Source organism: Pavona decussata, unplaced genomic scaffold, assembly GCF_977016875.1.
Source record: "Pavona decussata unplaced genomic scaffold, jaPavDecu1.1 SCAFFOLD_280, whole genome shotgun sequence".
In the NCBI taxonomy this organism is placed as follows: Eukaryota; Metazoa; Cnidaria; class Anthozoa; order Scleractinia; family Agariciidae; genus Pavona; species Pavona decussata.
The window spans coordinates 977501-991938 of NW_028145681.1; the positions used below are offsets into that span (position 1 = coordinate 977501).

Sequence of the window (14438 nt, forward strand, 5' to 3'; positions counted from 1 at the left end):
GATGCAACTAACAATCAGAGGATTCCAAGTTAGAGTCCAATAGCCTATTTTTGGATTATTCAAGTACGAGAACGGCATTTGAAAATATAGTGTATTTGCAATGAAAACGGAATTCTTAGTGAAGGCCCCTAGGCCCAATGGATAAGGCCTCAAAAGCACATAATGAGATTCCAGATTCGACTCAAGGTGGGTTCGTTTATTTTCCTGTATTTTTCTATATCCTGGGCTTATCAATGCCAAATGATAAAGGAGGGCCCATTGTACAAACACTGCATTCTCACAGAAGGCCCCGTGGCCCAATGGATAAGGCATCTGACTACGAATCAGGGGATTCCAGGTTCGAGTCCTGGCGGGGTCGTGTATTTTTGTTTTGTTTCTGATATGGTACTTTTTATATATCGCTGAACTTGTGCTGCTTTGACAACTTCAGATTCAAATGGTTCTCTTGATCTAGGCTCAGGGCTGTTATAATCCCACTTAAATGAATTCCAAATGCTATCTAGAGGGCCACAGGGTTATAGAGTGTTTTCATTCACGTGACAACCGGCCATATTGCTTTACTGAAACAAAAGAAAATATTTGCATAAAAATAGTATTTAATTCCCAGAGGTTTAGTTTGGGACACCAACATGGCCGCCATTTTTTTGTTTGGGAGACCAGCATGGCCGCCGTGACGTCATGTGAAAACACTCTATTGGCGTAAGCTGTCACATGTTACCCTCTTTAAAAGTGTCTTACCTACTTGCTGTTATTTGCTAACCATTTCTCGGATTATTTCCTTACCATGGTTTTATATAAAGAAAGTTTCATTTTAAAATGATCTTCTCTCTGGCTTGTATTCATTTGGGAATTTTTCTAGGCTTTTCATTTTTTTTTTTAATTCATTTATTTATTTATTTTTGTCTTTCTGACTTCACAAGACGCTTCAACTGTAAAAAGATAACTTATTAGGGAAATAGAAAAATCAGATTCAGAAACAGAGTTAAGAACTGATCTTGTACAATATCCCTGTGAGCCAAAGAATGTGGGATGCGACTAACAATCAGAGGATTCCAAGTTAAAGTCCAGTAGCCTGTTTTTGGATTATTCTAGTCCGAAAACGGCGTGTGGAAATGTAGTGTATATACAATGAAAACGGAATTCGTAGTGAAGGCCTCGAGCCCCAATGGATTAGGCGTCGAATACAAATCAGGGGATTCAGATTCGACTCAAAGAGGGATCGTATATTCTTGTATTTTCGTCACGTTTTAATCATGCTCTAGTTTCAAATAATTACCATTCAGTCTAGCAAAGTCTGGCTCATTTATCTGTAAGATGTATTAAAAAATAACAAAATACTATCATTAGTTAACCATTTTCTAGCTTTCTTTAGCCTTCTCCTCTCTTAGAAGAATGTTAAATTGACCGTTTCCGCCATTAACCTAAATTAAAGTGCCTTTAATTTAGATTAATTATTGCCAACAACAAAATTCTTACTATGAGCCTGGGCTTGAAATAATTACCAGGGCCCAGTTGCTCGAAGCATGGTTAGTGCTAACCCGGGTTAAATACCATGACAACCTATAGGTTTTAATACCTCTTAACCCATGGTTAGCGCAAACCATGCTTCGAGCAACTCAACCCAGGACTTTTATCCGAGGGTCTTCCCTTTTTACGGGGTGAGCTTAGTAGAGTGAAGTTTGCGTCTTAAAATCGTTGGTTTAACAATAAAAACAATTTGTAACACTAGGCATGGGATTGTATAGGTAGGATTTTTGTGTGTGACCATATTTGGATTTGGCTTTCTCTTTCCATATTTGGGCATGACCATGTGCTTGTAAGTAGAGACGCCATCTCAACGGGAATAAAGTTGTTGTGTTCTTTGATAACCTGAATATTTACTGCCTCCGACTCTACATTTGGCGACGAGGATCCCGGTCACCTTGAGTTGTTTACCTTGTATTTCTCCCTTCGATTGCGTTGGCGAACCGGCTACGTTACAAAGTGGAAAGCAGAGTTCGAGTTGTACGTCACTGCATCTGGAGTGGAAGACAAGCTACAAAAGCGAGCCTTGTTGTTACATCTCGCTGGCCCAGGAGTGTGAGAGATAGTCAAAACGTATCCAGTGGAAGTCCAAGGAGATGCTAAAGACTTCGATAAAGCTGTTACATGTTTGTCAAATCATTTTAAATTTAAAAAAAAGAATGTACCTTTGGCGAGACAAAAACTTCCCTCAACCAAACCGAATCCGGGCGAAACTATCAACTAATTCTCAACGCGTCTGAAAACGCTGGTGAAACACTGTGACTACGGCGAAGAAGAAGATAACCAAGTCCAGGATATCGTAATTTCTCACATTACAAAGAAGGAGTTAAAGGGGAAATTTTACCGCAACTAAAACCTTTCACTCGCCTCACTCACCAGGTTACTAGAAATCGTAAGCATGTATCATAACAGTGAGCCCTGGTTCTTGTTAGGGAGGTAAAAGTGAATCGTACCTGCGAAAACCGTGGTAAGAGCAGCCAACAATTCAGCGGCAAACAGCGATTTCAGGGCAAATGTTGAAGGTGTGATAAGCCCGGTCACATGGTGAAGGAATGCTAAGATTTCTAAGCAGCATACCTGTGGCAAATGTGAAAACGAGGGCACATGGAAGTCTGTTTGAAAGTTTGAAAAGCACAGTAAGAGTGGGGAAAGCGAGAGCAGAAACAGAGGCAAACCTGAAGCCAAACGACAAGGTGTTCGTAACATAACCGACCAACCTCACCAGGAAAGGGAGGAAGAAGAGTTCATGACCAACCTCAATATCGACCTTGAGAATGCCACTTCATGGTTTATTCAAAATGGCATGAAACCAAGCCCATATAAATATCCAGCTATGGTGCTTGGTAAAATAGAAGACTAACTGGACTTTAAACTAGCCGATATTGACATTAAAATCACGGACAGGTTTTGTCTCCTGGGGGTTGTTCTTGAAAAAGGCTAGTTAAAATTTAACGACCACATTTCAAGTATTTGTCATAAAGTGAGTGCTTAGATAGGTGCTCTAAACAAATTGAAGAACATTTTACCACTTAAAACCAAGGAATCACTATATCGCGCATTTATACTGCCGTATTTCAATTATTGCAACCAAGTCTGGCACCACTGCGGAAAGAGAAACACTGCTAAAATCGAGAAAGTCAACGAAAGGGCTTTGAGGTACATCTTTAAAGACAAAAGTGCATCTTATCGAGATCTTTTGCAAAGAATCAGACTCAGACCTTGGAAAGTCGAAGGATCCAAGACATGCTATTGACTATAAACAATAGCATAGCGGACAAAAGCTCCACCTGTAATTAGAGATCTCATCACCTTACGCTCGACCAAGTATGAGCTTCGACATTATTATATTCTTTCGCTGCTAAAAGTTAACACGACCAAATATGGTCTCAAATCATGGAGATATTTTGCCGCAAAGATATGGATCGAGCTAACAAATGATATTAGAATTAAAGCCGGCTCCAATGCAATGAAGAACAAAATCCGATCGCTTAAGTTTTAACTGATATTGGAATATTTTTTCTTAGCCTTTACAGCTTTTATACCATGGATTGTTTTTCATTCTTATTTTCTAATTTTTAGTATATACTTGGCCGTGGATTACCTGTAAACTAGTTGATTAAGCTAAGCGTAAATGTCACGTTAAATAAAGTATCGTATCGTATCATATCGGATACTATGTGTTCAGAGCCTCAGATGGTGTCAAACAATTTGACACTTATGATCGAAAATGAACCTGTCAGACTGACAGGAAGGTTTAAGCCTATTTTTTTTTCTAAGCTTTTTTTCTAAGCTCCTACTGACAAGAAGGGCAACCCCTTAAGCTTAGTGGAAAGTGCATGTTCGACATTTGTGTGCCAGACACACAAACATCTTTGCAAGCTGAATTCTTTGTTGTTATACCTGGAACCGCTGACACATTCGATTTAAATGTTCTTAAAATCATAGCCAGTCTTAACGTCTTATTGATGCTGACAGTTTCGATGACTATCTGTCAGCCATCTTTATCTGACACATTGTTAGGCAGATGCTTGTCTGAAGAGTTAGGAATCCTCAAGATTGGTATGTTTGCCAATTTTTGTGAGTCTAAAACTCCCACTGACAAGAAGGCTTCCCTAAAAGCCAAGCACCCTAACGTGTTTACAGGGCTGGGGAAACTGAAGAACTTTCAATTGAAACTGCATGTAGATGAAACCGTTCCCCATGTTGCTCAAGCTAAGGGAAGAATCCCCTGGCGTACTTTGGAAATACACTGTCTGACCAAGGATTATGAGTATCCAGTGACAAGGTTGATGCAATCGTGCAAAACCCAAGGCCGAAAGACCAGTCAGAGCTTCAAAGCTTCCTAGGCCTGGCACAGTACTGTTCGAGATTCATTCCAAGCTTGGGTATTATCGCAATTCCACTCTGGGACATAACCAAAGCAAACAATAAAAAACAAAGGCACCCATTATGGCATTTTACAGACAACGAGCCTAGACCGGTGTGACCACATCCCCAGTCGACATAGGAGCTGTGCTGGAATAGAAGCAAGAAGATGGCCACGGCTGACCTGTACACTATGCAAGCCGAAAACTAAGTGCAGTGGAAAGTAGATACTCACAATTTGAGAGAGAAGTATTGGCAGTGAAGTGGGGCTGCGAGAAATTCTACCATTACCTGTACGGAACAGAGTTCGAAATCTGCACTGATCACAAGCCGCTGGTTACTGTTTTGGGTCCATGGTCAAAACCACCATCAGCCATGATGGAGCGTTGGATGTTGTACATGCAGCAGTTCACGCTCAACATCAAACACATCCCTGGAAGAAACAACGCTACTGACGCAATGAGCAGGTTGTCAGTAGGCGAAGCATCTGAAGTATGCATTAAGCAGACTGAAGAATACGCCCGCACTGTAGTTGCTGAAGCGATACCTGCAGCAGTATCCCTCGACGAGTTGAAAGAGAATCGGAACTGGACCCGACCCTTCAGTTAGTTCGCAAGACCATAAGCCCTGGTGATTGGTCCAGCCTACAAGGATCAATACATATATATACTTCCGTGATGGATGAATTTTACATTATGGGGCAGCTAGTTATGAGAGGAAGCAGAGTAGTTATGCCTGAAAAACTGTGGATTCAGACAATTGAACTACCCCATGAGGGACATCAAGGGATTGTGCGACCAAAGTCTCGTTCGAGAGAAAAGGTGTGGTGGCCAGACATGGAAAAACAAGTTGACAGATTAGTACGTACCTGCTACCCATGCCAGTTGGCTGGACCTAGACCAAAACCAGAGCCAATTAGGTCAACACCACTACCACAAGGTCTTTGGCGCGAAAATGCTGTTGATTTGCTTGAAATCCCTAACAAAGTTCACTTGCTTGTTGTCGTCGATTACTATTCTGAATGGCCGGAAGTAGCTTTCCTAAGCAAGACAAATGCAGAAACTGTTATCATGAGTATGGAAAACATGTGTCACACTCATAGTTTGCCAGAAACTCGCAGAAGTGACAATGTTCCTCCGTTTGCCTCAACAGAATTCGAAGGATTTCTTGAGTATTTTCCTATTGATCAAAAGAAAGCCAATAAAACACTGCTGAAAGCAATCCGAATAGCGAGTTGCAAGGCAAGAAGTGGAAGAAGGAACTGCAAGACTTCCTTTTCCAGTACTGCAACACTCCCCATACGGTGACCGCCCTCTCCCCAGCTGAGCTTCTTCTGGGAAGGAAGTTGAGAGGTAAGGTCCCTCGCCATCAACCTCCTTTTGATCATGCTACTGAGGCAGTGTCAAATTCTCATGAGAGAAAGATATGAACGCAGAAAGCTAAGAGAGAATAAGTATGCTTATTCAAAGAGGCATACAACCACAAGTGATATTGAGGAAGGGAACCTAATACTACTCCGTCAGAACCGAGAGAAAAAGTTGTCGCCAACATTTTAACCAGAGCTATATCGAGTCTCGAAGAAAAGTGGCAGCGCCGTGATTATTATGAGCCCTACTGGTCAAAGTCAAATGAGTGTTGGACACATGAAGAAATTCATCGAACTGAAAGTTGTGAGGGACACACCCCAAACAGAGTCCCCTACCCTATCAACAACAGTCCAAGGTGCACTGAAAGAAAGAGAAAGCTCTTCATCATAAACCATCCTGAAATCGAACCTGTTACCTCCGTCGACAGTGACTCCCGTTCAGAAACCCAGGGAAGGTCGTCTACTCAGGAATGTTAAACCATCGAGCTGGATGAAGGACTATGTGTGCTGTGTGTGACTGAAAGTTTTCGACATCTATATTTTGTATTTGTTTTTACATTTTCGTGTTTTGAGATCATTGAGTTTCTGGACACATTGAACAGAACACTTTGGAAGATTTATTTGTATATTTTTATTTTGCTCAATTTTTCTCCCAGGGCATTTATATAATTTAGACGAGGAGGGATGTGGTGTATGCCCATATTTGGATATGGCTTTCTATTTCCATATTTGGGCATGACCATGTGCATGTAAGTAGAGACGCCATCTCAACTGGAATAAAGTTGTTTTAGTCTTTGATAACCTGACTGTTTTTTCCTCCGACTCTAAAGGATGCACCCAAAAACGTTCTGAAAATGTTGCACTTTTATGAATACAGGTTGTATTTTAAATAAATGGTTATATCAATACCAAATGATGAAGTAGGGCCCGTTGTAAAAACACTGCATTCTCAGAGAAGGTCCCGTGGCCTAATGGATAAAGCACCTGACTACCAATCGGGGATTCCAGGTTCAATTCCTGGCGGGTCGTGTATTTTTGTTTCGTTTCTGGTATTGCACACTTTATATATTGCTGAACTTCTGCTTTTTTTACAGCTTTAGATTCCAATCTTTGTCTGGCTCCAGGATCGTAGCAGTTATACTGCCACGAAAATCAATTCCTAATGGATATGTAAAGACTGTTGTTTGCCAACCAGTTCTCGGACTATTGCCTTACCATCCTTTTATATAAAGAAACTTTCATTATTAAACTTATCGCTTCTCTAGCTTCCCTGGCTGGCTTTTTCTAAGAGCTTATTTTCGAAGAAGACTGGTTTTGTTGGAGTAACGTTTTGGTGCGAAGCTTACGTTTCAAAATGGGTTGGGCGTTTTTGTATGTCTGACTTCATAATACACTTCAACTGTAAAAAGTAACTTATAAGGGAAATCAAATAAACTCAGGTTCACTTGTTTAAACTGCCTTTTATATTTTCCTCGAGATGGAACAGGTTTCTCTTTTCCCCCCAAATACTACTTCAAAAACATAAGCGACCCCGCCAGGACTTGAACCTGGAATCTTCTGATCCGAAGTCAGACGCCTTATCCATTAGGCCACGAGGCCGAGACGTAATGTATTCTATTATACAAATCTAATTTGTAGACCAAGAGATCAAATCTCTAAGTTGTAAAACTTATCGTTAAATGTCAAAAACCTGTCCGACTTGCATATCTAAATGATAACGTTAAGCGCATAAGATGTTGTTTTCCAAGGATCATAATTGGTGTATTGTTTCGTCGCTTCGGTTATCTTAAGATTTTTGTATTGGATATGGAATAGATTAAGGTAACTTATTTAAGCGTTCTTTAAAGACAATTTGGCACCTTCTTCAAAATAAAGTAAGTTTGTAGTAAGATTGGGTGTACCAACACTAAATGATACTGTAGAGTTTATTGTAAAGACACCGGTCCAACATGGCCGGCATTGTTTCCAAAATATTTTGCATGAAAATGGACCTCTCAGATGGGGCCTTTTTAGGTGGAAAGCTTAAGCTTTAAGGTGCTGGTGAGCTTGGTAGAGTTAAGTTTGCGTTTCAAAATCGTTGATTTAACAATAAAAACAGGTTGAAACGCTAAGCATGGGGTTGGAAATGTAGGATGCAGCCAAAAACTTGAAAAATGTTACACTTTTGTCAATAATGTGCATATTTTAATAACCTGGTTATGTCAATACCAAATGATAAAGTAAGGCGCGTTGTAAAAACACTGCATTCTGAGTGAAGTCCCCGTGGCCCAATGGATAAGGCATCTGACTACGAATCAGGGGATTCCAGGTTCGAATCCTGGCGGGGTCGTCTATTTTTTGTTTTCAGTATTTCTGAGGTTGCACATTTTCTATCTCTCTGAACTTCTCGTGCTTTGACAGCTTTAGATTCCAATCGTTGTCTGGCTCCAGGATCAATTCCTAATGGATATTTAGAGGCTATTGATTGCCAACCATTTCTCGGACTATTGCCTTACCATCGTTTTATATAAAGAAACTTTCATTATTAAACTTATCGCTTCTCTAGCTTCTCTGGCTGGCTTTTTCTAAGAGCTTATTTTCGAAGAAGGCTGGCTTTGTTGGAGTGACGTTTTGGAGCGAAGCTTACGTTTCAAAATGGGTTGGGCGTTTTTGTGTGTCTGACTTCATAATACACTTCAACTGCAAAAAAAGTAACTTATTAGGAAAATCAAATAAACTCAGGTTCAGAAATAGATATAAATATCATATTTCTGATCCACTTCTTTAAACTGCTCTTATATTTTCCTCGACAGCGGAAAAGGTTTCTCTTTTCAGTCCAAAAACTGATTTAGAAAATATAAGCGACCCCGCCAGGACTTGAACCTGGAATCTTCTGATCCGAAGTCAGACGCCTTATCCATTAGGCCACGAGGCCGAGACGCAATATATTCTATTATACAAAATTAATCTAACTTGTAGACCAAGAGATCAAATCTCTAAGTTGTAAAACTTATCGTTAAATGTCAAAAACCTGTCCGACTTGCATATCTAAATGATAACGTTAAGCGCATAAGATGTTGTTTTCCAAGGATCATAATTGGTGCATTGTTTCGTCGCCTCCGTTATCTTAAGATTTTTGTATTGGATATGGAATAGATTAAGGTAACTTATTTAAGCGTTCTTTTAAGACAATTTGGCACCTTCTTCAAAATAAAGTAAGTTTGTAGTAAAATTGGGTGTACCAACACTAAATGATACTGTAGAGTTTATTGTAAAGACACCGGTCCAACATGGCCAGCATTGTTTCCAAAATATTTTGCATGAAAATGGACCTCTCAGATGGGGCCTTTTTAGGTGGAAAGCTTAAGCTTTAAGGTGCTGGTGAGCTTGGTAGAGTTAAGTTTGCGTTTCAAAATCGTTGATTTAACAATAAAAACAGGTTGAAACGCTAAGCATGGGGTTGGAAATGTAGGATGCAGCCAAAAACTTGAAAAATGTTACACTTTTGTCAATAATGTGCATATTTTAATAACCTGGTTATGTCAATACCAAATGATAAAGTAAGGCGCGTTGTAAAAACACTGCATTCTTAGTGAAGGCCCCGTGGCCCAATGGATAAGGCATCTGACTACGAATCAGGGGATTCCAGGTTCGAATCCTGGCGGGGTCGTCTATTTTTTGTTTTCAGTATTTCTGAGGTTGCACATTTTATACCTCTCTGAACTTCTCGTGGCTTGACAGCTTTAGATTCCAATCGTTGTCTGGCTCCAGAACCAATTCCTAATGGATATTTAGAGATTGTTGTTTGCCAACCATTTCTCGGACTATTGCCTTACCATCGTTTTATATAAAGAAACTTTCATTATTAAACTTATCGCTTCTCTAGCTTCTCTGGCTGGCTTTTTCTAAGAGCTTATTTTCGAAGAAGGCTGGCTTTGTTGGAGTGACGTTTTGGAGCGAAGCTTACGTTTCAAAATGGGTTGGGCGTTTTTGTGTGTCTAACTTCATAATACACTTCAACTGTAAAAAAAGTAACTTATTAGGAAAATCAAATAAACTCAGGTTCAGAAATAGATATAAATATCATATTTCTCTTTTCAGGCCAAAAACTGATTTAAAAAAAATAAGCGACCCCGCCTGGACTTGAACCTGGAACCTTCTGATCCGAAGACAGACGCCTTATCCATTAGGCTACGAGGCCGAGACGCAAACAACACTCTATTAAACAAATCTTACTTGTTGATATGAAAAAGATGAAAGTAAATTATTTAGGCGTTATGGTAAGACGATTTGGCACGGCGTTTGGAAGTATAGTGTACATGCAATGAAAACGGAATTCTTAGTGAAGGCCCCGAGGCCCAATGGATAAGGCGTCGAAAACAAATCAGGGGATTCCAGATTCGACTCAATGTGGGATCGTGTATTTTTCTGTATTTTGTTATAGCTGAACTTCTGATACTTTGACAGCTTTAGATTCAAATCGTTCTCTGGTTTTAGGGTCAGGGCAGTTATACTGCCCCTAAAATCAATTCTAAATGATATTTAGAGACAATAATGAAGAAGCGTTCTCAAGTCGAATAACTCGGAAAAAGAACTTTCCGAGGCCCCCAACGGGAATCAAACCCATGACCTTCCTGATACCGGTTGGACGCTCTAATCACTGAGCTATGGGAGACTCATGGTGAGCGAGGCCATATACTAGGTTCTTATGGGTGACACATGTCCTGCTATACTGCAAGGCTCAAACATGTCCAAATGATAAATGTGGTTAAAACCGGTATCAGGAAGGTCATGGGTTCGATTCCCGTTGGGGGCCTCAATTCTTTTTTTTCTCAGTTATTCGACTTGAGAACGCGTCTTCATTATTTTCACTTTATCCAAGTCGCCATTCCATTTATCATATTTAGAGACTGTTATTAGCTAACCATTTCTCGGCCTTAACATCTTTTTATATACAGAGAGTTTCATTTTAAACTGATCGCTTCTCTGGCCTGTATACATTTGAGACTTTTTCTTGGCTATTTTGTTTGCTTATTTATTTATTTATTTATTTATTTATTTATTTATTTATTTATTTATTTATTTACACTTCAACTGTTAAAAGGTAATTATTAGGGAAGTCAAATAAATCTAGGTTCGGGTATAGATATAGGTATCATATTTCTGCCTCACTTGTTTAAACTCCTTTTTACATTTCCTCAACAGGGGAACAGGTTTCTCTTTTCAGTCCAAAAACTAATTTTAAAAAATAAGCGACCCCGCCAGGACTTGAACCTGGAATCTTCTGATCCGAAGTCAGACGCCTTATTCATTAGGCCACGAGGCCGTGATGCAATGTTCTGTATTATAAAAATCTTAATTGTACACCATTTTTGGTGGAAATTGGATTATTTTTGAAGGGCTTATGGTGGAAAGTTTAGGGCAAATCAGGTTTTTAACGACCAACAGTTTTCCACGACTAACCCAAATACTTTTACAACCATTGCACATTAAAAAACACTGATTGTATAAAGTCTACAGTTCCATTAGATAAGGCATCTGACAAAGATATCAAAGAGTTCAACGTTTAGAAGCAAAGGATAACAATAACTTTGTCCAAAAGAAGGTTTCCCATGCACGAAGCCGAGACACGGAAAAAATGATACATTTGCAGATATATAATAAGCACCATCTGTGAAGAAGAAATGGTTACGTTCTGTGTAAAAAACAATTGAAATTCTCTTGCAAAACATTTTTTCTTCCACAGCTGGGTAAAACAATTAAGCAGTATAATATTTCCGCTTTAGTTTTTCTTTTCTTGTTTTTTTTTCTTTACATACTGGTATTGGATATAGTTTGGATGCAGCAAAAAAAATAAAACAATGTTGTACTTTTATCCATAAAGAATGTATTTTTAATAGCCTGGGCATACAAAAACCAAATGATGAAGTAGGGCCCGTTGTAAAAAACACTACATTCTCAGTGAAGAAATTATGTATAATAGAATGAAAGACTTTATAGAGAAACATGATGTATTACAATAACAATAATAATTTATTACAATCGTCTCAATATGGTTTCCGCAAAGCTCACTCGACTCAGCATGCTATTCGCGATATAGTGGAATCTATTCAAACCAATACGGACAAAAAACTTTTTTCTTACGGAGTTTTTATTGATTTAGAAAAAGCCTTCGATACTGTTAATCACAACATATTACTCCATAAATTAAATAATTATGGTTTCCGCGGAATTATCAATCAATGGGTTTCCTCCTATTTATCAAAATCGTACACAAACTACTGAAATTAACAGTTGCATATCTAGCAGACTAAATATAAATTGTGGTCTACCCCAGGCTCTGTTCTGTGACCACTTCTGTTCCTGCTCTATATAAATGACATTCAAAAATGCTCGCATAAACTCCAATTCTTTCTTTTTGCAGATGATACTAATGTTCCTTTTTGCTCATAAAAACTTAAAGTCACTAGAATTTATACTAAATGAAGAATTACACAACTTATATACCTGGCTGACTGTTCTATCAAGCTTACTTTGATTATTAAAAAATCAAACTCTGTTATTTTTCGCCCTCACCAAAAAAGCTCAACTATCACCCTCAGATCAATATTTTTGACAATGAAAACAACAGAAAGGTTTCTCTTGAACGTAAAAACTTCATTAAATATCTTGGATTGTTAATTGATGAAAATTTGTCCTGGAAGACACGTTTTAATTCTGTTGCAAGAAAAATAAGTAAGACAATTGAGCTAATCGCAAGGTTACGGCGTATTGTTCCTACTTGACACTCTTCTGAATATTTATCAGTCTCTAATCGTACCTTACATAACTTATGGTCTTATCTCTTAGGGCAATGCATGTAAGACCTTCCTTGATCAAATTCTTGTCCTTTAAAAGTGCGCATTGCAGCTAATATATTTTGCTGAAACAAACTACCATACCATACCATTTTTTGTTAAAGCAAAAATATTACTAGTACAATTCTTGTATTATGAATCCGTTTCCAACCTTATGTTTGATATAAACAAAAACACTGCCCAAGAAATATTTTGAATCTGTTTTCTCGAATTTCTAGTGTCCATTCCTATCAAACGCGTTCCTTTACCTCTGATCACTTTTATACAAAGGAATATTGCATTAATGCCACACGAAATGCTTTCTCGCGTGTTGGGGTCAAAATTTGGAACGGGATACCTGCAACTCTAAAACTAAAAAAGTACAAAAAAAATCTTTTAAAGAATCCCTAAAAGGAAAGTTATTTGATATACTTGAAACTGTAGACTCCTATATTGAAGTTGAAACGATAATTGACCAATGAAAAACTGATCATCCATGTCCTTCTCTTTGCCAGTATAATCTGATTCTCCTTTTCCCTCTTCATCTCTTTTCTATTGTAATATTAATGACAATAAAAAAATACATATAATTTACTTTAATTTTGTTGCATAGCCTTATCTAAGTCTGCGTTATGACGTAAAGTTAAGTTTTTTTTTCCGTTTTCCAGCATGTTTGTAATTTGTTGTAATTTTTTTCTCTTATGTTCTCGTGCTCGTCTTGTCCCGCCTCGACTAGCTTTGTGGCTTTTTTCGGGACAAGCCTCTTATATCATCTGAATTTGTAAATAAGTTGTTGTTGTTGTTGAAGGCCCCGTGGCCCAATGGATAAGGCATCTGACTACGAATCAGGGGATTCCAGGTTCGAGTCCTGGCGGGGTCGCGAATTTTTGTTTTGTTTCTGGTATATCTCTGAACTTCTGGCAGTTTGACAGTTTTAGCTTTAAATCATTGTCTGGTTCTAGCGTTATGGTAGTTATGATGGTTAGAGACTGTTACTTGCTAATCATTTCTTGGATTATTGCCTTACCATCATTTTATCCAAAGAAAATTTCATTTTAAACTTATTGCTTCTCTGGCTTCTAGTCATATTAGATTGTGAGAATTTTTCTACAAGCTTTCGACAAGGGCAGGTTGTGTGGGAGTTTAGTATTTGAGGAAAGTTTGTTTTAATTTTTTTTTCTGATTTCATCAAAAGACTACAACTGTAAAACAATAACTGATTAGGGAAATCACATAAACTAAAGTTCAGAAATAGATATAAATATCATATTTTTGCGCCACTTGTTTAAATTCCTTTTTATATTTTCTCAGCCGCGGAACAGGTTTCTCTTTTCAGTCCAAAAACTAATTTAAAAAAATAAGAGACCTCGCCAGGACTTGAACCTGGAATCTTCTGATCCGAAGTCAGACGCCTTATCCATTAGGCCACAAGGCCGAGAGACAATGTACTCTATTATACAAATCTTACTTGTAGACCAAGTGATTAAATCTTTAAGTGGAAAAACTTAACGTCCCTTGCCCAAAACCTGTCTTCATACCTAAATCATAACTTAAAGCGCATAAGATGTTGTTTTGCAAGGATCATGAGCGGTGTTTTGTTTCGTCGCTTCGGTTGTCTTGAGTATGGAATAGATTAAAGTTCGTGTTAAAAGATTTGGCACATTCTTCAAAATAAAGCGAGTTTGTAATGAACTTGGGTGTACCAACACTAAATAATGAGGCACAGTTTATTGTAAAGACACCGGTCCAACATGACGAGTGTTGTTTTCAAAATATCTGCAATGGAAATGGACCTCTGAATGGGGGCCATTTTTGGTGGAGACTGGAATTATATTTTCAGGGACTTGTCTTCAGAATTTTTCGATAAG

General features: G+C 38.4%; 9 non-coding genes and 1 pseudogene across 9 annotated transcripts; 5 read left to right on the forward strand and 5 right to left on the reverse strand.

The window, feature by feature from the left end:
- The first annotated feature begins 285 nt into the window (after positions 1 to 285).
- Trnar-acg (transfer RNA arginine (anticodon ACG)) lies at positions 286 to 358 on the forward strand. Its single transcript has one exon. It is a non-coding gene; the product is annotated as a tRNA-Arg (tRNA).
- A 5116-nt stretch (positions 359 to 5474) lies between these two features.
- On the forward strand, positions 5475 to 6146 carry LOC146455359 (uncharacterized; annotated as a pseudogene).
- Positions 6147 to 7281: 1135 nt separating this feature from the next.
- Positions 7282 to 7354, reverse strand: Trnar-ucg (transfer RNA arginine (anticodon UCG)). The gene has a single exon. It is a non-coding gene; the product is annotated as a tRNA-Arg (tRNA).
- Positions 7355 to 8011: 657 nt separating this feature from the next.
- Positions 8012 to 8084, forward strand: Trnar-acg (transfer RNA arginine (anticodon ACG)). Its single transcript has one exon. It is a non-coding gene; the product is annotated as a tRNA-Arg (tRNA).
- Positions 8085 to 8596: 512 nt separating this feature from the next.
- On the reverse strand, positions 8597 to 8669 carry Trnar-ucg (transfer RNA arginine (anticodon UCG)). The gene has a single exon. It is a non-coding gene; the product is annotated as a tRNA-Arg (tRNA).
- A 662-nt stretch (positions 8670 to 9331) lies between these two features.
- Trnar-acg (transfer RNA arginine (anticodon ACG)) lies at positions 9332 to 9404 on the forward strand. Its single transcript has one exon. It is a non-coding gene; the product is annotated as a tRNA-Arg (tRNA).
- A 458-nt stretch (positions 9405 to 9862) lies between these two features.
- Positions 9863 to 9935, reverse strand: Trnar-ucg (transfer RNA arginine (anticodon UCG)). The gene has a single exon. It is a non-coding gene; the product is annotated as a tRNA-Arg (tRNA).
- Positions 9936 to 10987: 1052 nt separating this feature from the next.
- Positions 10988 to 11060, reverse strand: Trnar-ucg (transfer RNA arginine (anticodon UCG)). Its single transcript has one exon. It is a non-coding gene; the product is annotated as a tRNA-Arg (tRNA).
- A 2317-nt stretch (positions 11061 to 13377) lies between these two features.
- Trnar-acg (transfer RNA arginine (anticodon ACG)) lies at positions 13378 to 13450 on the forward strand. Its single transcript has one exon. It is a non-coding gene; the product is annotated as a tRNA-Arg (tRNA).
- Positions 13451 to 13932: 482 nt separating this feature from the next.
- Trnar-ucg (transfer RNA arginine (anticodon UCG)) lies at positions 13933 to 14005 on the reverse strand. Its single transcript has one exon. It is a non-coding gene; the product is annotated as a tRNA-Arg (tRNA).
- Positions 14006 to 14438: the final 433 nt, after the last annotated feature.